The sequence below is a fragment of the Plectropomus leopardus genome, chromosome 8 (assembly GCF_026936395.1).
Source record: "Plectropomus leopardus strain MGB_pleo_1.0 chromosome 8, ASM2693639v1, whole genome shotgun sequence".
NCBI classification, from domain to species: Eukaryota; Metazoa; Chordata; class Actinopteri; order Perciformes; family Serranidae; genus Plectropomus; species Plectropomus leopardus.
The window spans coordinates 9,833,465-9,857,362 of NC_142183.1; the positions used below are offsets into that span (position 1 = coordinate 9,833,465).

General features: G+C 39.8%; 1 long non-coding RNA gene across 1 annotated transcript in view; it reads left to right on the top strand.

The window, feature by feature from the left end:
• LOC148188851 (uncharacterized) overlaps positions 1–23,898 on the top strand; it is a 207,226-nt gene that overhangs the window by 113,150 nt on the left and 70,178 nt on the right. Inside the window, exon 9 of the long non-coding RNA XR_015777207.1 lies at positions 23,686–23,769. This is a non-coding gene — a long non-coding RNA (uncharacterized LOC148188851). The remainder of the gene's footprint in view (positions 1–23,685; positions 23,770–23,898) is intronic.

A 23,898-nucleotide genomic window follows, 5' to 3' on the forward strand; every position in this document is an offset into this window, starting at 1 on the left:
GGAATTATTCACGCAGTTCACTTAATTAAATGCATTGATACCATACTTTGAAGATACTTCATTACATGTATAAGTATTATTATTAAAAATGTACTTAAAGTATTCATACGTTGGTGAAGATTCTCAGTCATCCAAGTCATGTTAATTAAGTGCTATAACATAGGTGACTCAAGATAGTTCAGATGCCTACAATATAGCACTTAGAATTAAATTATTCATGCTAATAGTAATGCAGAAAAAATGTATTAATATTTAAGAAATATTTAAATGCCGGAGAGATGGCTGGCTATGCATAAGACAGATGCAAATACTTTTGAACTTGATACTACATGACCTGAGAAAACAGAGGTGAAGGGCTGTGGCATTTGCTTTTGCTCAGGAAGTAGAAAACCTACAACAACTACAACAAAATGCACCACACCTGACAAGTACACTCAGGCTGGTGGGTGAAATAATGCAAACTTGGCTGGTACTTTGTAGGAAACAATATGGCAGCCGGACAGTAACAAACAGCATCAAGTTACAGTTAAACTGTAAGATAAACTGTGTTTCTGAAAACATTTTCAGAAACGGGAGTACAATCCCAATAATAGTTCAAGCAACAGCCCTACAGCCAGTGCAAAGTTGACCTGAGAAATGAGCAGGGAGATCTGGGCTCTGTAAGATGGAGGGAAGTTTACCACAGTTCACTGACACATACGGCCCGCATTATTGTAATTATAGAAAGCTGATTTCAATCCGTTATATGTGTTAAAAGGGTCAAGCTAACTGTTTTAAACTGTGAACTAGTGTAATCTGTAGCAATGCATTATATTTGATAAGCTCATCGTTTATTATGTTGTTATTATGTACATTTTTATGGTTGTTAATGGAGTGTGGTGGAGTATAAAGTACAATGTTTGCTTCTGAGTTAGAGTTCGTATTGTATTGTACAACATGACAAGAAATTGAAATACCAAAGTACCTAATCAGTGCTTAAGGATCATATTTAAACAACAGTGTACTACAACTCATGATCATTTTCACTGTAGATTACCTTATAGATTTTATTCCTGTAGTAATTAGTAGATTGAGAATTTTTAAAGTGCTGAAACCTAAAGATATTAAATTTAACAACAGAACAAAGAAAAGAAGCAAATCCTTGAAATTGAGAAAAGTTGTAATCCACTAACGTTTGTGATCTTTGCTTGATAAATTGAAAAGATTGGCTGTCCAAATTCTTTTTACTTGTCATAACTTTTCTGGTAGCTTTTATCACTTATCGACATGTGTATGCAATAGTACTGCATAATTCTAGTTATCAGTTATGTTGTCATGTTCTTAGGTTTCTTGTTAATATGTCTACAGGACAGGAAGTCTTGCTCCTTCATTGTACATGATGAATAAGGTGAACCTGATTCTCATTCAGAGAGGGTGCAAGATAATAAAATGCGATGAACCAACCTTTTAATTAGTATGCTGAACATGTCTGCTGAGATCCCCAAAATGGTAAGGGAGAAAGGAGAGGATAATGCTCATCTAGAGCCACTGATATCTGGACCACATGTACAGATAGGTGGATGGAAAGGTAGTTTGTTGGCTGCCAATCAAAGCTGCGATTTATTAGTTGATCTGTTTATGCCTCACTGCCTCTATAATCAGCAGAAAACAATAGAGTGAAAACACCGGACGTATACAAACTCCTATAAATAATAAACTACTTTGCATAAAATCTTTGGCACAGTAAACATTGTTTCCCCTGAAGATTGTGTGACCTCCAAAGTTCACCATCACCAACTAGGTGTCTGTCTGAATATGTTTTGAATATTTCCTGTATACGATTTGACAGATAGGAAACAAACAACAGCCCCCGGGAGAAACTTCCCATGTGAGCGACTTGCTGTGCGGATAGACATGCAAAGACACGCTCTCTCTCTCTCTCTCTCTCTTTCTGTCTCTCTCTCTCTCACACACACACACCCCTAATCACGCAGACACACAATCCCCATGCGATTGTCAGCAGAGGTGGTTTCATTCTCAATCATTTCAAAGCCATATCTCTTTATCTCCCAGTCTCCGTCTCTCTCCCACTCATTCTGCCACCCAAATGACCCCCACACTCCCCCACCCCCTTACTTCTTGTTGGTGTTTGGTGTGCCTCTGCTAAGCCTTTAGACACACAGCCCTCTGCTCTCTTTGATAATCTTACACCGTGTCTTCCTCGCCTCCAATTCCCCTCCAGCGCTGGGTTGCTGCCTCGTTGCTGTCTGGTCCAGCTGGCTCCTGACAGACTGAATGACTGACTGATCGTCACTGATGTTTGTCTATTTAGGAGCCTTAATGACGATAAGGATCACTTAAATTTTAGATGTAGAAATTGACTTGAAGTCAGAGACAAAAGTAAATTGATGAATTTGATAAAAAGTCAAAATATTGTCTAAAACCATTTAATAAGGAATAAACAAACAGTCGTACATTCAAAAAAAAAAAAACTTTTAACATTTAAAGTAATATTTATCCTGATAAAGACAAAACCTTTGCCAAACAAGTACTGCTCATAAGGGGAGGAACGATCCACCGTGATCAACGATGCAACTTGGATGATGCAAAGTGAAAACATCCATCCATATCATCATCTTTAGGATACACCTTTATATTGAAATTCTGTCACCATGAAACAGCGGATAATGGCAAGCTGCCAAGAGAAAGACAGTGAGGATAACGCTATTTACTCGGAACTAAATCAGCAGTGAGGAAGGCTCATTTATGCAGTGTAAAAGTGCCGAAGATAATACTTTGTGTCTTGCAAAAAACAACTGTTTTGTCTGTGCACCTTGGCAATAATTACTGAGCTGAATTCTTTACTTTTGTTAAATGGTCTTGTTGTTAATGCATGTTTTATGGCTGTTGGGAGAAGTTTGTTTTCAGGGCTTTATGACGATGTGTGAGTCAACGTAAAGTAAACTTTACTGCGCCTAACTGGTTACAATTATTAACATCATGTGATCTTTTAACCTTTATGGCAAAAAGCAAAAAAGAGAGTGTTGGTAGCTTCTTCTGTAACAGATTGTGTTAAATGGGCAGATGATAATGTCTCATATCGATCACAGGCCCCTGAATTGAATCAAACCAAATCGTATCATGGCATCTCTGTGATATCGGCAAATATCAAATCGCTGTCCAGTGTATCTAAATAATATTAAATTGTGATAAAACTGGTGATTTACACCCCTAATATGCACCATGATAAAGATGAAAGCTTCCCCAAACAAGCAAGCATAAAGAAGGATGCCTTGAGCTGCACCGTCAAGGATACAGCAGAAGTTGCCCAGAAATGACCTCTAGCCCCGGAGACATAGTGCAGTGTTAACAGCATAGCACTCAGAGATCGGTACTCCTGTGTCGAAACTATGCTCTCTTGTTTTTGAGACAGAGCTTGAACTGTAGCCCATAACAGCGCAGAGATAAAGCAACTCTGCCACTGAGGCAAGACCGACTGCTGAGTCGAATCTGCGAGGAGCACGACCGACTGCTGCACTGATGAGAGGAACTGGGTTGTAAATATTGTATAGGATGCTGGTTGCACCATGTTTTGGTTCACAAAGGGAGCTATAGGGGGACCATTTCTTCAGGTGTAGCACAGAAGGAGACACATGCTGGAGTTGTTCAAGCAACTACAGCATTAGAGACTTCAGAGTTGGGTTTAAATCAAGACTAGATTGACAGCTGAATGGGAGCATTGGAAGCAGACAACTGCATACACTTGGGAAACAATCAGCTTCTTCAAGTTTTCATGATCTGCAACTGCAGGCTTTTAAGTTTAAATTAGGGCTGGGCGATATGGCTAAAAATGTTATCCCAATATAAAATTCTCATATTGGTCAATAATTATCTTCCAGAAGAGTGAAATCATCTAAAGTTTAAAAGATGAAAGTTTAAGTTTAAGAAATCATATCTTTAATTGTGGTTCAAACTATTATTTATTGTCAGAACATGGCAAACATTTACCAAACAGCAGGACATTTCACAAATATGAGGTAGATTCAAACCAACTGTAATAGAAATTATGTTAATAAGTAAAATAATAAAACAGATAAAGAAATATTAATGCTGGTCAGCAGCGTGTCAAACTCTGTGCAGACAGTTTAACACGTTTATTTAAAATCTTTTAGTGAAAATGTAATCAGAAAAGACACAAAAGAAAAATCTCAACTATGATCATTATTTTCTGTACGAGTTTTACACCCACAATTCATAATGATGAGTAAACGTCTACTAACTACCGCTACTGTCGCTAACGTTATGTGTAATTCAATCATTATGCGACATCATCCATGGTCAAAACAATCATACTTAAAATAATAATGTTGTAACGTTAAAACATTGCTGTGCGCATTAGTGGCTGACAAAAGGGCATCAGTCGGTCGGTCCCCTGGTCCTCCTCTTCTACAGCTGCTGCTTTATCTTGTTCTGGTTAATGACAGGTACATTGGTGCCATCCTCTACAGGTGTATGGGTGGTTTTATTATATGGAGTATTTATCGAACATTTATTATATCACTATCAAGGAAAATTATATTGAGACAATTATCGTTTTATTGCCAAACCCTAACTGCAAGCTCTTAAGTTTAAATCACAATTTAAATTGTCAAGGGGGAGTAAACTTTTAACCTTTACATATTTTAATTGCCAATTTTTTGTAGGATTTTGTGATTTTGTGGCCAAGGGAAGATTCATAAATGGAAACTCCACATCTGCACATCAACAAGGGCCTGAAGACCAGCTGTAGAGCTGATCTGGAAGCTGTGAGGCAGATGGGGTTCTTGCCTGATTTTAAGCTTTTTGGCAAGCAGGAAGGGAGAGACTGGGTTCAGAAACTAATTGCAGCAATTGGGCGTGTAAGAGAAGCAATCAGAGTTATATAGACATGGGAAAAAAATGCATATTTTACTACCAGGTGACAACAAAACGAGCAATAGGTGTGCTTTATCTAGTGCTTTAAGTTCTTCTGGGACATAAGAGATTGTCGATGTAATAAAAGGAAGCATAAGAGACAGCTGGATGGCTTCTGCAAACAGTAGCTGTGAAGTAACTGTTTCATCATTCCGATATATGGCTTCATTGATTCACTCTTTTCTATTGCAGCATCTGTTTATCACTGAGCCATAATCCTGTGTTTTCCCTGTGGGGATATATTCATGAGAGACACTTTTTTTCTTCATACAAAACTTAGCTATGCAAGCATGAGCTTTGACACTTTAGTGCATTTAAAAAATATATTTCTCTGGAAACAAAGTCTTTCATTCTTCGAAGAGTGATCAAAGCATGTTTAATATGTCAGAATGAATCACTACAGAATGATGAAACTGGCTGCAAACAAACACAAAGCACATTTGAGACCACATTTTGCTTATAGAGCACATTATTCTTGTGAATCCAAATCCTGCATAGCTGAGGGAGCCTACGGTTAGATTAAGTCGCCAAAGGCCCCCAATTATCAGGCTTGTGTTGCCTCTGCAATGCAGCACATCCATAAATGCAGCAGTCACCCTCTCCACTTTAAAAACCCTGCTGTCAGTTGAAGTCCATGGAAAAAAACATCAATGTATAAAAAATCTCAAGGACAATCAATAATCCAGTTGCAGTACCTTTCTCAGACACAACAGCATAGGAGGCTAAATTGGTCGACCGGGGTGTATGATGAACCATTTTCAAACCCAATTGGACTTCAGTGGCCATCAGAAAAAGCTCTTATTCCGCACCAGGTAATGGTTAGCTGCCCTCCCCAGCAATATTAGATGTCATTCAGTGGGCTGCCGTGGGGACAGCAATTACCCTTGTGCTAATGTCTGCCTGCCCACTCCATCCCCACTGCCCACTGACTCCATGATTTCTGTAACTGGCTCCGGCTGGCCACTCTGTTTACAGTGGAGACCTCATCAGACACAGATCCTCCAGATTAGATCAGAACTCTGACCTGCACGTCTGAACAGGCTCAGCCTCCAGCTAATGGCCACAGCTGGCTGGAGATCAGGTGGACACAAACGCATACACATAGATACAAGCGCCTATGTCCACAAATATGCACCTTTAAGGACGCAAACCTGCATCATTACAATCGCGTCTATTAAAAGGCGCACACACAGGCATAGAACCACAGCAGAGCTGCAAATAATGATTATTTTCACACCCAAAAAATCTGCTGATTAGTTTCTGGATTAATCATTAGGCTTGTTCGAGATGAAGTGCATCTCGCCTGGAAAAAGAGCAAGATCAGGCAGCAGCAGGGAGTGGTGACGAAGAGCTACATTAAAGTCGTACAGTGTCCAGCAGCCTTTTAAGAATATACAGGAAGTTACAGAAGTATTTACATCCTGGGAACCATCCACAGGCTACATGTAGTTTGCAGATTATATAACAATCATTGTTATTTTTATTATCAACGACACAAGATTTGTTAACAGATTAGACCTTCATTGCACAACATTTGACTAATAGCATACATTTTAATTACCATTACAGAGAAAATTAGGATTTTCCACAGACGTGGTCTTACAGGTGACAGGCATTTCCTATCATGTCATGGGTCTCGCAGTCGTTGGAGCCCGGCTCTGGTGCGTGGTGTTCGCCAACGTACCCCTTTTTATGTTGTGTGCCTGTGTCCTTTTTTTTTCATTATTCTGTGCTGTCTCTTCTCTCCTGACCTTTTCGTGGGTCTGTGAACACAGCACAAGCAAAAGTCATACTGACTTATTTTTATTCCTCAGTGGCAATTTGAGTTGCGGCATGTGCTGTCGATCAGTTGATCCAGACAGAGCTGATCAGATCGATGGATGAGAGGAGGAGCATAGTAAAAAGTGAGTGAATGCAGACTTTTAGAATCAGCACAATGACCAATTCAGTTTCAAGTTCTCCGTGCCTGCTGTTCTACTGCCCCATCTGTGACAACAGTACACTCTGCTCCGACAGTTAGGCGCAATGAATAATCGCACAGTATTTTAATATCGCTATTTATAGTGGCAGTTGTTTTATTGTGGCAACCCGCCACAAATAAATTTGTGTGGCAAAGCTTTATGATAATAGCAGCTGAGGGAAACCAGCAAATATTTATGTCTGCACAACTAAAAAGTGATGTGTTTGTGCAGAGTTAAGAGAGGAGCTCAAAGATGTTCATAGTGCAACTAATTGATGTTCATTGTGTTCCATTCAAACAAACATACCGTAGCATGTGGGTGCACCCTGCATCATCACATATGCAGAGGACGCTGGGGAAATCAACTTCTATAGTTTGCACTGATGAGACATAAGCTTATAGGCTAAACACTTCATTGCCAGCAAGCACTCATACAGTATGGCTTATGCATCCTGAGCACAAAGAAGCAGCAGATGGGAGAGAGACATGGAGGATAATTGCACTGTTTCTTCAGAGACAATAGAATCAATTTTTATCCACGCCATCAGTGCGTGAAGTTCACATATCCGCACATGCGGGCTCCCCGGCCCACGCATGTGACTAAGGATATTACCCTGCTGCCTTGACTTGTTGCTTCCCTGTTTTCCGGCTGTACGCATGAAGCTGCCATTCAGGCTTTTTAGATCTGAGCCCCAGTCACCAGGGTCCTTGCCAGAGTCAAGAATGAGACCCCAATTTCACCTGCAGTGAAAGGATGACTGAGAGCTGTCACCTTTGTTAGGAACTAACAGAGCATCGGTCTTCTTTTGACGCTCTATAGGAGGCTGTGTGTGGCTCTCTTGTGCCCACGTGAAAGGATAAAAGAAAGTGTGCCTCAGTTTGCTTTGTATAGGATGAATCCTCGTCAGAAAGGAGAGGGATTACTTCGCAGCAGGGGGCTGGACCTCATTCATCTCCCTCGGGCGCCGCTAAAGCTCCCAATATCGAGATGCAGCAGTAGAATTGCTTCATTATAGATGGCGAAAGTAGCAGGTGTTAGAAAATTTTGAATTCACCCCGTAAAATAATTTTACAAGAATTCATTTTGATGGAATTGTTAAACCAGAGAGATTAACTGTTCACATGAACTGAGTCTTCCCAGGCATGAAAGAACTTCACATACAGTGAAAGAGTGGGACATGAAATTCTGCTAGGGCACAATGTAGGATGTTTTTCCAGATATTTTATGTTTTCCAACTCATTTTAGTCGATTGCTGATACTGATAAGACACATTTTTCCACCTAATAGCAGAGAACAGTGTCTGCTGTGGTTGAATTAATGAATTATTATGCTGCGCTCTTATCATGGCCCACTGGCAGATGCATGCAATCATCATCAATCAATCATCATCATGTGTTTGTCACATGGAAATAATACAAGGTACAATTCCAGTGAAATGGCATCCCATCAGCTAACCTGTGCACTGTGATTTATTCCTTTTTGTCTTCTTACACCTTTGACTGATGCTTTGTATTTGTCCATGATTCTGGATGGTTCTGGTAATGTATGGCTTCTGGTTGTACAAACCATAAAAAAATAAATTTCTTTTCAAAATGTTTACATTTGCTGGGGAAAGTAAGAAGAACTTCAACTTAGGTTACATGTAAAACATGCCACATATATATTTTATATGATCGTTTCAAACTGTCAAATGTATCCTGCGGTAACAGGCTGGGATGATGCTCTTACAGAGACAGTTCTGACAATAGCCACAACCAGTGCAACTCTGACCTATTCTGACTAATCCAAGTCACAAAATCAAAGCATCATCTTATCGGCCTTTCGGAGTGGTAAAAATGTTCATTTGGGGCCACTTCTAATATTTAATCAGAGAGCCTTTATCTGCCGATGACATGCCAATATTGTCATGCATGTCGACATACAACCCACGTGTCAATCAAACACATTTTCATCCCAACTTATCAAATATCGCTGCTTGGACTGTGCTGTTTGTGTTTGTGATACGCTAGACTGGTAGCTCTGTGTCTGTTGTTGATGTTCCAGGACAGCTTGTCAATTTACACCTGTTAAATATATTGTCTTTTCAAAATATATTACATTTTTTACAGGAAATGCACAGAATCTGCTTGTTAGATGCATAGTGTCAAAATAAACTTGCGTCAGTTAAACAATGGTAATTTTGTTGGTTTAGGCAACAAAAGCAACGTGGGTAATTTTTAGATGAACACTTGTTTGGGCCCAACGTTCATACGGGAAGTGAACAGTGGGTGTGTTGGACCCATCCACTGCCCCTCCAGCCTTCCATATGGGGACTTTCCAGCTCCTTGTCTTATGTTGTTACCACGGCATTTTTAAATTGATACTGTCTAAAAGTGCATCATACGTTTGGATAATGCAATAAACAGATTTTTGAATATGAGTTCAGAAAAAATAAAAAACCAAACAAAAAAAAAACAATAAAAAGCTAAATCATAGTCTGACAATAGCCAGCAGGTTCCAAGGTTGTATTTCTGCTAATGCATTCTGCCTCTTTTGCTCTTCACATCGACTGTTTACCTGCTGCTCAAACCTGATTGGTCATTATAAAGGGAAACCAGAAATACCAAGGTAATACCAAAATCTTGTACTGTTGCCTACAGATTGCACATACATATCTGTTTATAGAGTTAAAATAGCATGTTGTCAAAGAGTGTCAGTGCAGTGACTGCAGCTAAAGAGCGCGGTGACAACAGTGAGCAGCAGTGTACCATGGGGAAGTTCTAAATGAGTAGGTGACAGGGATTGGAGGTATTTAAAGAATTGGACTAGGAGTGAAGCTGGCAGAGAAATACCGGGTAAAAAGGTTTTTCTTTCTGCTGCCTTGGGATTGAAAAAAACACACATTTCTGCTACAGTTTTACCTAAGAGGTAGCACTTTAAAATTATCCAAAACTTGAGGAGGTAGAGGAGAAAATTATAGTTGTTGAAGCCAAGTAAAGTTATTGAGTTAGTTATTGATGATCAGTGTGTGATGAATTTAACATGGCATTTGGATGAATGGCATTTTAGAGGCATTTTACTCAATAAAAGCAAGATAAATTACCACTTTGACTCCCAAACAGGCTTGACAATCTTGGGTGAACAGGGGTAGTGATGCTTTTGTCCCAGTTTTTGGTTTGTGTTGTGAGCACAGCAGCACAGACACAGCCTCTCTGCCCAGTTCTCATTCACAGGTCATCAAACACTGACACTTTGTCACGTCTTCTCATTAGCAACTTTTTAGACCCTCTTAGCCTTTTATATTTCAAAAAAGCGACTAGCGACAAATTAAGCGACTTATTCAGACCACCAGGGAAAAAAGTTGTAATTCATTCCCATGCATGCTGCTTAGAGTAAGTGAGCAGTGACCGGCTCTTCTGCCAGCAGTGCAGGGTCTCTCCTCTCGTCTTGCACTGTGCACACAGTTTGGGGATGCAGAAGGAGTGGAGACGTTGCTCGCTGCAGGAGTGCGAGTTAATATGTAGTCTACTGTACACATACCTTCACTTTCTTGTAAAAGAATCTGATTCATAAATAGTTTTGTACAAATACACATAAATATAATTTTTGATAGATAATAAACATCAACTGTATATAAGAACAGACGTTGCCTCTTTGACATCACTTGGGCCATCGCCCTCTTGGTTTTTTGGAGCCGGAAGTGACCACATTTGGACGAGAGTGTAGAGCTGATTCATAGACTGCGGCAATGTCTCGCAGACATCATCTTATATAAAGCGGCCTGACCTTAAAAAATGCATCAATTTATGCCTTAATAAAAATGTTAACAGGTGAAAAATTCACTCCCGGTATAGTTCCTTGGTAAAACTCAATCACTCACTCACAAGTTCTCCAGCAACACTAAGACACAGTGTCTCTAATCTGTCTGTTAATTAGTCTTCATTGCAACATCAGTCTGTAAGTTGCATGTGCTGTTAACTCAGTTTGTGAGATGAATGAAATTACAGCAGCAGTGCAGTGTTGCACCTCATGTGTGGGAGACAGAGCTGCTTGATGATGTCAGGTGAGCGTTTGTTTGCTAGTTTGTGTGTGAGATGGGTCATAGCACATTGCCGTTCTTCTTGGTAATTGTAGTTTATTGTGTGACAAAGAGACAGCACCTGATTGCAGGCGACAGATGTTTTTAAAACGCAGACAAAGTGTCTAGCTCCTTCCCTCTCTTTGCCTCTCTGTTGATGCTATGTGCATAAATAAGATTCATTTAAAAGGCCATGGAAAACAACTTTTAACTCCCCCACAAAGATTTTTAAATGGTTCAAACTACAATGGATTTAGGCGTATATTTGATACTTTTATCCTTGATACATTTATACCCGTTTCAGTTTTGTGGCCTGTGTAGAAAACCTTTAAACTAGGGCTGTCAGCGTACCCCGTTAATCGAGATGTGATTAAGGTCCAAAATTAACAGTTTGATTTTTCTGCATTTTTATTTTGATGATGGTTTTTTTATAGTTTTGAAGTTTTAATTTGAAGTTTTGTGACATCTCAAATGTGGCTTTGACTTGCATTTGAACATGTAGCCCATTTAGTAGAAATACCAAGATATATATGTTGTGTATCACCATTAAGCCTGAAAATACTGAGATATGAATTTTTGTCCATATCGCCTGGCCCTAGCTCTTAGAATGAAAATCAGAATTCACCAAAATCATAATTGGCAGGTCAGACTTTTAAGAAGTTGGAAATTGGAATTTGCCCAAAAAGAAATTGCAGTCAGTGCATCTCTAACACTGTACTCTGTTATGCTCCAACTTTCATTTATGATTCTGAGGTAATTAGGCTAATGGTCCTGTAGACATACACAGAGACAGATGAGAGTGCCCTCCATATACCTGCATACACCCTGAAGTCTGCTTATGATTTCATCCCCATTTATCAGTCATCACCCACTTCTGAATTACAGGACTGTCTGAGTGTGTTTCTCCACTTCTCCATACAGCTGTGCGTCGGCTAAATGATAGCTCGGTTCACTTCATTTCCCCTGTTGCGTATATCTTTGAGCTGGGAACCACAGGTGCCCTTTCAAGTAATCCATTTCCTAGTCCCATATTTGCATATATGCATAATGCATGACAAAATGGCATCCCTAGGAGAGGGTCCAATGAGACAGCACTATTTTTAGTATGCACCTGGTGTTGGTGCCGCCCATCCTGATATCTCAGGTTCAATTACAAGGGTTTGGTGTGGCAGCGGCGATGAAGGGCTGAGGTGTGCGGGCCGAGAATGGATGTGTTAAACTCTCCCAGACTGGTCCCCCACCCCCTCTCTCTGTTCCCCAGAGTTGAAAGAGTTTTCTCACAATGCAATCAGGCAAATGAAAATATTAACACACTTTTGAACAAAACATCACTCAGTCAAGGCAGCAGTGTGAGAATAAAGGAGGCCTTCATCATGCCAGTATATCAAAAGAAAGGAAATGCAGAAAAAAACATCGCTACTCTGCCGCACAACAAAGGAAAGAAAAAAAAACACACAGATGAAAAGAAATTGTACTATTTTTCATTTTGACATATCTTCTGTCGTTTTTTTGTCCGTGCCCTGTCTGTGTGTCTGTCTGTCTGTGTGTCTGTCTGTTCTCCCTGAGACACTCCCCTTCTGTTCAAATCAATTACGTTCAGTTCAGTGGGCTCTGCAGGCATGACAAGATTATATTGACAAATTGAACAACGACAGTAAACATATGAAAATCTTATGGCTGATTTCCACACTTTCAGTTTGCAGTTTATAGATTTTATCACAAATGTATTCCAAGATAAGTCAACCTTGCAAAGCAGTGAATTTCATCTCTCTGTTTTCCTATCTCTGTCTCCATCAATTTGTGTCTCACTCTGTTTTATTGGTCTGACATGTAAATACTTGCTCTTATTCAGTGGGTGGAATTCAAATGAGTGCCATTCCCCCAAAAATATCTTTTTTGGGGAGGTGGCACACATGCCATTTCCCAGAGAAGTAGCTGGAGCTGATTTTATCCCACTTTCAGTTTTGGGGACATGAGTTGTGTGAGAAAGAAGTGGGACAGCTTCCCTTTGAATGACATTATCTCGAGCAAAGTCCATTCAGCCTCCCTGGTCTGCAGGGCACAGATTTCCCTCCAATTTTGTGGTGGGCAGATAAAACTTCCTGATAAAGTTTAATGTTACCTGTAATCAAATCGAGATTGAACACACTTTATATGATTTTGTGGCGTCATGCCGTATTTCCAGGCACTCCCAAATTACTTGGTGCATAAATGTATATGCTGGCGCCTGTGTATGTGATGACGGTAAGTCTATTGCAGTATGAGGGGACAGACTGAGATTGCTATCTCCATGATGGATTGCCAAGTGCAGCTGCTTTAAAATACTATTAGGACATAGTCCCCGGCTTGCTAAAGGGTATCCGCTAATGTATTGCTTCCCTTGGGACTGAGTTTGTGTCTGCTCTAGTTTAAAAGTTTTGCAACACACGCACCTACAAAACAAGACAGCAGGGCTTCTTTGTGTGTGTGCAGGAGCAAGTTGTGCCGGGGACGAGACACAGCGAGAAAGCTTGTGTTCACTGAGACAAAGCACAGCCGGTCACACTCACACTGCTGCATCTTCGGCTCGCCTTGTTTTGGCAGAACAGTTTGGTTATGCAATTAAAGCATATAAATTGATAGCACAGCAAAACAACAGTCCCAGTTTAATTCCTGCCTAATGACATTGCTGCTAAGCCGACCCCTGCCTCTAGAGGTGTAGTACAGGAAAAACCTCATTAACTTTTTTTTTGTGTGTCCCTCATTATTATTATTATTTTTTTTTCTTTTTTGCGTCTCAGAGAACAGCCCACCCTTATCTGCTGAATGATTAGAAGTGCAATGAGGAAATTTTTTAGTAATCAGACCAACACGAGCAATGAAACCCACGCAGAGCCCAGAGGGGACGTCCTCAGGAGAGATGCAAATGATCCTGTTTTTCTACGCATAAGTGGTGAAAGAACAGAAGGAGACGGGCTATAAATGGTGGTCGCATTTCATGTAAGAGTAACGACGACCCCTAACACACACAGAAGTCTCAACACTCTTAGAAATAAAGGTTCTAACTAGAAGCATATAGGGTTCTTTGTCTTGTTCCCACAGGAGAACCCTTTCTGGTTTCTCATAGAAGCTTTTATTACAGTTTCAACTGGAACCCTTTCAGAGGGATCTACTTAAAAACCAACGTATGGAGTTATACCTAGAACTATCTGTGAAAGGTTCCACCCAGAATGCCCAATGAGAGGCTCTATAGAAAACCCTTCTACGGTGTAACTGTTCCACCCAGAACTATCTCTGGGGTTCTACTCGGAACCTTTCCACCTTCTTAGTGTATTACGAGAACCCATCCAGAAGGTTCCCCCGCTACCACATTTTTCTATTCCAAGGGTTTTATCTAGAACCCACCCAAGAGATTCTTCTGAGAACCCTTTCATATTGCAAAGGTTTATTCTAGATGCCATTCATAAAGAACTCACTGTGGGGATTTTACTGAAAACCCTCAGTTTTATAGGGTTTCACCTAGAACCCATCCAGGGGGCTCTGCAGAGAACCTATTTGTTTTTCCAGGGTTTCACCTGGAACCCGCTGTGGGGATTCTACTGACAATCAATATTCCAAGTATTTCATCTAGAACCCATCAAGGGGATTCTATTGATACCCCTTTCACATTCCTAAAGTTTCATATAAGAACCACCTACGGTATTCTACTGAGAACCCTTTTATATTCTAAGGGGTTTATCTGGAACCGACCCAGGGGGTATATTGACTACATTACCCATAGATCTCTCTCCCACTAATTATGGTTTTAGTTCTTAGAAGAACTAGTCTTACAAAGAACCCTTGGGTTCTTTCAAAGCCAGTGGTGCTGGGTAGAACCTCAGCCCTTCAGGAGGAACCATTTTTGAACCTTAATTTCTAAGAGTGTATAGACTGTGCTGTGTGTGTGTGTGTGTGTGCTGTGTGTGTGTGTGTGTGCGCGTGTGCTTTGTTTTTGTTTTCCCATCTTAAGGTCAATAACTCAGCCATGACATAAATGATTTATGTTTGGCGTCGTCTGAAAATGTTAGTTTCAGCATGGTCCAACTATCGATCACCGGGTATTGACTGAAGACCAAGGTGTCAGATTCAATTGGGGAAACATGAGGGTGCTGTATTAATGTGCTTTTGTTTTTGGTTTTTTTAAGCTCATTATCTTCAGTCCTCTCTGCTTCTGATTCCATTGTCTGACAGGAGCTTACAAGTGGTTTCACTGTATGTGCGGTTTATCTGAAAGTTCATTTTCACCCGCCGGTGATGCACCATTGAAAATGGTCTGAATAAAATCCCATTTTGTGACTCTGAATGGCATTAAACGTATGGGTTGGTTCTCAAGCAATTAGTTTTGTCTGAGAATAAAAGCGCCATTTTTCGTATGATTTAACAGCCCGCCTCAAAGTCTCGTCATTCAGTTAACTCCTTTTACTTGTCATTGATGCATTTAGCTTTTGTAGGGTCCTTTTGCCTCTTCATGGGTTTTGTTGTCAGCTTGTAAAAAACACTTTGAGCAGCCTTCAAAGCCTGTTTCTATTAATTTCTCTCACCTGTACGAATATGTGTTTTAGCCCTCTTTCATTCTGGGGTTTACCAGTCATATGCGTGAATAGATAAACTTCTAAACCAAGCAATGGTATTTTTGTCTGAGGCTTACAAGCTTAATCCACATTTTGGGGGGAAAGGCTGTAAGCCAAATATTATTCCAATACCTAAATGCCACGGTACAGCCAGCTTCTGAAATAAGTACTTTTCAGGACAAGCTGGCAAATGCTAAAAATCTACAGTCCACAGAGACCATGGCAAAAAACCCACACTGTGTAATTGACTGAATATTGTTCTGATCCAAACACTGCTGCGTACACAGCCATCACCCTGCAGCCTCAGGGCTCACTGTTCGACTGCTGACAGACACAACTGCCTTTGAGAAAAGTGCTTCTTTATTCATTCTTATTTTATTTAAAGATACACAAAGAAGGACTGCACATAAAACTAGGCTGTCTCTACAGTAGAAAGACGCAAATACCTTTTAAATTGGGGTTACATGACCAGAGAAAAGGACGCTTTTGCTCAAGCGGCAGAAAACCTACAACTACCAGAGTGCTGCGCTCCCGCTGGTGGGTGACGTAACAGAGAACCCCAGTAATGAGTTCTAAAACACAGAAATTAATTGGCATTTTAGCACCTCTGGTTCCCTCGTCTCAAAGTTAATGGGTTTTTTGAATGGGTTTTTGGTTAAAAGCCTGAAATAAGGTCTGTGGTTAATACAGGCTGAGGAGACTTTCACATTTTGTGCTACAACATTAAATGTCAGTAAATATCCTACTGTGAACTTTGAAGCTTTTATCTTTCTTAAAAAAAGTGGTTTCTGACAAGTGGCTAAATGAGACTACAGAACGTCATCACATCGAGGTGCGCTGAACACGGTTTTACAGCCTAGTAGCTGTGGCAACAGGACCGTAGTGTAGTTCGTTTTAGCCTAGAAATAACCTTTTACTTATGGTTCATCTACACATAGATGAATGTCAGTATCCTTTCAGCAGCCAAAGCCAGCAAAATTCCATCAACTAAGTAAGTACACCTCGTTCCCTCAATCCTATTAGGTAATTGCCATAGGTTTATCAAATCTGTAAATAAGTTATTGACTACTTGGTGGTCATGTTTTTAGTTTTGCAGATGCACTGTGTGTGTGCGTGTGTGTGTGTGTGTGTGTGTGTGTGTGTGTGTGTGTGTGTGTGTGTGAGAAACTTTTAAGTATTCTGATTTTCATTGACTGGGCTGTTCTAAGAAGACGTACTTATCGCAAGCCCTGAGGGCATTCGTGTTAATCCCCGGGAAAAGATGACATCAAATGGAAGCAGAGCAAGGGATTATGGGGGATGTTGTGGAGCATGATCAACTGCCACTGAGGACAGGATGGACAGGAAGGAGCCCTCCTCAGGTGTGAGCGAGCAAACCCCAAAAACACTATGAAGTGGAATGAAGAAGCACAACCAGCGTATGAATTAACCATTACAAGACATGGGAAAGCTTCACCACTGCCAAACCAGCCAGACTGGTGCATTAAATTTAATCAGACCAACACGAGCAAGTAAAGGGTGGAGAGGAGTTTTCCCACTGCAGCCAGTCCCTACAGTCTGTGTCTAATTCAAACACTTCTGCCTCTGTTAAGTCCTGGAGCGTGCCAGGTATGATCTTCTCTAGTGCAGTCCTTGTGAAAGCAAGTTTTCTTGTTTCACATGTATTTCAGTGAGAGCTGAGATTTTCTGTCTCTGTTTACAGGGATAAAGATGTTTTATTGCTGATAAAGTTAGCTCAAACCGCACTCATGTTTGATTTCTGAGGTCCATGTGTCCAAATGGGATTTTAGATTTTTGATCAATTAATGGATGCACCATCTTTTGGGTGCATTCATCCCCCCTGGCATCCAGGCTGACATTGATAGACATTGTCTTTTTTAAAAAAATGATTTTACTGCAACACGCTTAAAGCAGCTATTATCAGTTATTTTTCAACAATAGATTACAAAAACCCACAGTGAATTTTCACCTAACTGCACTTCCCCTCAACTCAATCAACTCTTTTTGTGCTCAATGTTTTGATTTTACAGTCTGCAATTTCACTATTATTCTTCTTCCTCACTCTTTTTTTCCCCCAGCAAAACCAGCTCTAAAGACCAGCATTACATTACCTGCCTAGCACCAAACAGCAGACAGAAAAAGTTAAAGACCAGCTGGTGAACACAGCGGATCATTTAGCAGCTGGCCACGAGACCAACATTACTCCAGATAAGTTCTAACGTTACTCAGTAACTGTTAGCTCCGTAAGTGATTTTCAGCATACTGGCAGAGCTACAAGTAAAGATTATCTTTGAATATAAAAAAAACAAAACAAAACCTCTTTCTTAAATTTACAAAATATTCAGGTATACATAATACAGACTCGCTATATAATACAATAAACAAAATATTAAACCTGTTCCCCTTACTCATTGGTCTCTTCTATCTAATGTTTATCATAGATTCATCTATAGATTTGCTTATCTAATTGTTGATAAAGTGACAAAAATTATGACAAAAAGTCATTTAAAGTTCCCAAAGACCAAGGTCAAGCATTGAGTTTGATTCATCTGTCTCACCAACAGTAAAAAAAAAAAAATCCTCATTCATATGATGATGATGATAGGAAACAGAGCAAGGAAATTCATATGGTTTTGGAACTATAATCAACGTAATGATCATTGTCTTAAAATCAAAGACGTCACCTTAAGCAGACATTTTGCTTTGTTGCATTGCATCTTCAACAAATACATTAATATTATTAATATTAAAATGATATAGAAGTCTATAAGAAAGTAATAGTGAATGCTATAATATTCACCCAGCACACCTCAAATTAATAATAATAATAATAATAATAATAATAATTAAACTCTTTCCTGTAACCTGAGTTTATCACTGCCACTGACAGCTGAAAACCATAAATAATCCCCCATTGAAGCTGATCTAATGAGCAGTAGCACTTGTGTTGTTAAATATTTGTCTTGTTCTTTTCTCTAATTACACATTAATGAGCCCACGCAGAGTTCATTTGTCGCAGCGTGAGCAAGCAGTAAATAATGGCTCTTTAGGGGTAGTTCGCAGGAGACTCCCCTCATGTAGAAAGGGCCTTGCCTATTGATCTCACCTTGAGTTATTCGGCTCGCCGTGAGAAAAACTAGTGCATGTCAGCTCGCTGTTGGACTCTCCGGTGAAGGTCTTTATTTCAGTGTTTGTAGTAATCAGGCTAATTTCGCTACACAGGCGCTCTTAGACTTCTACCCAAGAAGCTGGAGGAGGAAACAGAAAAGGCAAAACTAAACAAGGTCATGCATTTTTGAATCCAGACAAAAGGCCTGGGTCAGATCGAGTTTACAGACAATTATTTTTGTTTGTTTCAAGCAGCAGCCCACAGATGTTCTGATACAGTTATATATAATTAATCTTTGATCTTAGGTGTGTTCCAGTGAGCTTTTGCTCTGCTATGTTGCAATTTACAATTTCTCTGGTTTTTTTCTCTCTCATCTTGACCCTTTTATTGTTCATCTACTTCTCTAACAGACTGCTGTTTGATCACTCTGACGTATGTTTGGGTGTTGGACGATATTTACTGTGAGACTATTTAAGTTGTCTGCCGTCAGAGATTTTGCTGTATCGTACAGTGGTATTTTTAGGGGAAGTTTTTCTTTAGACGATGTGAGGGTCTAAGGGCAGAGGGATATCGTATGCTATAAAGCCCTTTATAAATAAAATTGACTTGACTTGACTTAGTAGCAACCCCTTTAATATCAGTGGGCACATAAGGTCATTGTTGACAGAATGACAAATAAATAAGCACGACTGATTTATGGTAACAAAATTACAAAATTGAATCAAATCATTAACTCATTGTGCAATTGACAACTGATCTTACATGACACCAACTGCTCTAAAAACCTAAAGTAAACCCATTGCTTGCCTAAAGTAGGTTAACATAAATGTTAGGATTTATTTACAACCGCTAATCAGCTCAGGGCTGATAAAGGGAGCCACGAGTGCACGGTCCCCTCTCTCCCCAAACAATCTAATAACAGAAATAATTGTAATCATCCTTGAGCGTCCTGGATTCTTATTACTGTTATGAACACTTAAGATCTAATGTTCCTTATAAATCATAGCTTATCTCACTGTCAGGGTGACCTGGTAATTAAGGAGATGATCCGTCAGTCAGGGGGATCGGGTTCAGGCCCCTCTGACAGCAGCCCGCTAAAGAGTCCTTCTGCAAATTATGCCAGGTGCTGTGCTGACATTACAGTCTGAACCCTGACTGTGTCTGCTTTGAGGATTAAAAAAATATCACTGTAGCCTGTCAAAAGCACGCAATTCAGTCATGAAGGGAATTATTGCAAAAGTAAGCATAATCACATTGATAATTTGGATATATCCATTAACCCAGTTTATTATTTGGGCTCTGATACAAATTTCTTGTTTTATTTGATGAACAAACTAAAAAAAATTAAATACAAAACAGTGAAAAGTAGCATGTAGTCAGATCTGAAAAGCTGGAACAAGAAGATATTTAGCATTTTTGCTGGATAGATGAAGATTAATGATGATTAATGGATTATCTAAATTATCAATGTGATTATGCTTACTTTTGCAATAATTTGCCAGCATATTCACAGATACTAAATTATTGCACATATTTTAGTATCTGTGAATATGCTGGCCTTTAAGTTATAAGAAATTACAGCACAGTAATGTGAAAGACATTTTTGGGATGATTTAGAAACCGTGTCAGCATTACGTACATTTATTTTAGCCACATGGCATCCTTCTAAAAAAATGTAACTTTGGTTATTGGTGTGTATGTCATCTGATATATTGTCTTGTACTTTCCCTAAAGGTGGGAACCACCAAAGTCTTTCATACCATGATGGTATTTGAAAAACAAAAATATGGATTACAGGTGCTTTCAGACAGCGGACGGTTGCTGCTGTGTTCACTAACTGATATCATAAAAAGATGTCATAAGTCCTTATTGGAAAATCAAATTTTAAGATGTTGCTCTAATACAGATTTTCACCACTGATGTTTGTTCACCGCTGGTGAAGGGGTTTATAATTGTGGGAACTTAAATGGCAATAAATTCAGCTCCTGTATCCTTCATGGTTGCCATGGACACAGTGGAAAACACCATTAACTCAGACAATAGTAACAACTGCTTTCTGCCTGAAAGCACCCCCAATGTCAATTAGTTACATTGTCCCTCATGCCAGGTAGAAACAAAGTATAAAGTTCCCATGGGTAGGACAATTATTATTGTAAACATACAGTACACATAGTCTTGTTCACAAGAGTCGAAGTACATAATACATAAATACATAAGTTACTTAACATGATGTATTAGCAGCACAGCAAATGTTACATATCTGTGCTTTTCACCACCATACAATGCCTACAGTTAATCTGGCCGCTGGCTGCACCCAACAGCGACACCTTACTTCCAGTAGGTCCAAACTCTAGTTTTGCGTAAATCAAGTAGTCTTCTTTAATTCGTGGCGCAACAGAAAAAATACAAAAAACAAGACCCTTCGCCACTCTTAACGGCACACTGCAGTGTCTTGTTGGAAATTTGGTCAAATAAATCCACAGCGATACAGTCGACACTGAATGTCTTCTGTCGCATCCTTTATGTGGTAACCTGCAACCTTTGTCTGAAACTGATAAAAGAGAGAATACCTGAACCCCTCCTGTGCCAGTCCCCCCACAGCTGTGGAGTCTATTTTAAGTCTGGGTTGTCTTCCAGTTCAATAGCCATTTATCATGACTGTAGACATCTACCTGTTAGGGGCTTAAACATATATCGTACTGTATATATCAGTAAATCAATACCTTTGATTTTTAGTCAACTGAAGCATGTCATGTGCATCTTTCTATTATATTTCTTTTAACAGTATTTGACTGGAGTAGTTTGTTTCCAAAGGCAACTAGCTGTTAACCACCACTGCACAAAATACAGTGGCACCTGAAGGTCATACTTGTCATACTAAATGACATTAGGAGAAAAAAAGAAAAATTGGATAGATAGCTCAAAATCCATTTAATATCCTTAAGACCATCAAAAATAAATATCATATATTGTGTTTTACACTATTCCTTGTGTAAATGAATTAGTGCTGGGCCGTTAACGGCGTTAACGTGCTGCGTTAACGCGGGATTCTTATCGCGCGATAAGGAAATTATCGCGCGATAAACTATTCACTAAGTTGGGTCTATACAGTGAGCAAGGCACCAATTTCACTTTGTTGTTTAAGCGCGGATGTATACCTGGTTGAATTACGCGGAGGGGGCGTGAACAAGGCGGAAGCTGGTCTGCCTGAGTGACTGGAGTGATTAGGCTCAAGCCGTGTCACAAAGCTACTGACTGTTAATGGTCTTCTTCATGACCTCTAATGTAGGCCCACAGTTCAGTTAGGGTCATGTTATCAGAGGCTGCGCCCTCTGCTGTTCATTCCAGTTAGCGGGAAAAAGCTTTTTCCACATGGAGACAGAACCTGTGTTCCTAAATGTCTGTGTTTAACAAAATAAAAAAAAGTTAAACACCAAAGTAAATCTTATGGAACATTATTTTTCTTTACCAAATATTATAGTAGAACAGCTTTCTCAAGCATTTTGTGATGCATTTTCATCATTTAGATAGATAGATATTATTTTGAATGTCTTTGGCAAAATTCAAATCTATAATTTTAATCTAGATTAATCTAGATTAACTACAGGATTGCAGTGAGATTAATCTAGATTAAAAAAATTAATCTATGCCCAGCACTAAAATGAATACAATCTTAAGCTTTTATGAAAGCATATTGCATTATTTTCGTAATGAATTCCATGCCACCAGTGCTTGATAATGTAAGTCGTCAAAATTAATTTTACAATATGAAATGTAAGTATTTTTAGTAAAAGTGCAAGTAAATGCTGTTATTTAAATGCTGGTGTCCAGAATTTTAAAATGTATTACTGTTTATTATGGTCTTTTTTTCCTCCTTCCTTCTTCCCCTCATTTCCTATTCTGTAGTAAGAAAATAAAATGGAAAATGTTGCACAGTAAAAGTTTACATTTTTTTGGAAATGCAGTGGAGTAAAATTCAGAGTTGTCAGAAATATAAAAACTCAAATATAGTACAGATGCTCCCAAAATATACTTAATTACTGTAACAAGGCATTATTACTTTGTTACATTACAACACTGACAAAATGTGCTACTGGTTAAATTAATCTACGATACAACCAGTGGATAAGTAAGCCATCGTGAGCAGTAAAGTGGAGCTGTTTGGTAAATAGCAGACAGATGAAGGTTGCTGAGGTCAAAGACAACACTTGGCTGCATCCCACTAATTATTTTCCGGAATGTTCATTAGCTTAGGAAGAGACTTGTGGGTATGGCTGTCCTCTCAACCTACTTTACAGTCTCTCACAGGAACAACGCTCATCCAAAAACTGCGTAGTTCTGGCCTCTGCCCAAGACTGCAACACAGTTGGAGAGCAGAGAGAGAGACAGGGAGGGGAGATGCTGTGGCTGCGTCTCCACTCGTGCCTGTGAGTTATCCGAGTGTTGTTGTGTCACGGTTAATCACCGGCTCCTCGTTCAGTGTTTGAAGGGAAGGAGGGCAGCCGAAGCACTCCTCTAGGCCCCATAACGGAGCTGCACAACGGGGTCCATCAGGTGTCTGTGGAGACGAATCCAGAATCAAATTGATTTCAGAAGCCAGGGGACCAGTGTGTTTACCTCATCAAGCACGCAACCGAGTGGAGAGCATAAACAAAATGAAAGGAATAAAAGAGCGGCTAGGGTTATCATGTGTGCAGTGACCCTCGGGTAATGACACTCCCTGCTTTCCCACCTGCACCTTGCCAGTTTTCATATCCCACCCTATCGGCGAAACGGGAAGGTGGTTTGCTGATAAAATTCCTAGTGTTCCTGTAGCTGGGTTTTCTCCCCGCACAATTATCTTTCCAACGCAGTCATTCCACCCTCTGTCAGGCGGATGTGAATAGCTTCAATAAGAGGGCTGCCTTCCTTTCTCCCCTCCCTCCACTGGTTGTTGGTTGCTGATCTCCCTTACGGCCTCAGCTCGGGTCTGTCAGAAAATCAGCCCCAGGCTTAACTTGCATTATCAGCCTGGTTGATGCAATCTCTTTCTTTCAGATTGCCCCAAAATGGCTGGTGGATGACTTCTGCTACCTGTCAGTGACTCCAGATTTTGAGATTTGACTCTGAATTACAAAGAAGGTGAGAAAAAACTCACTCACAACACTTTCAACAGATTTTTGATGGGTGAAAACTTCAGAAAAATGGCTACCGGTTGGGTGAATCATTGTAGAAGTGCGTCTAAGCCTTTGAAACCTGGGCAATTTGGTC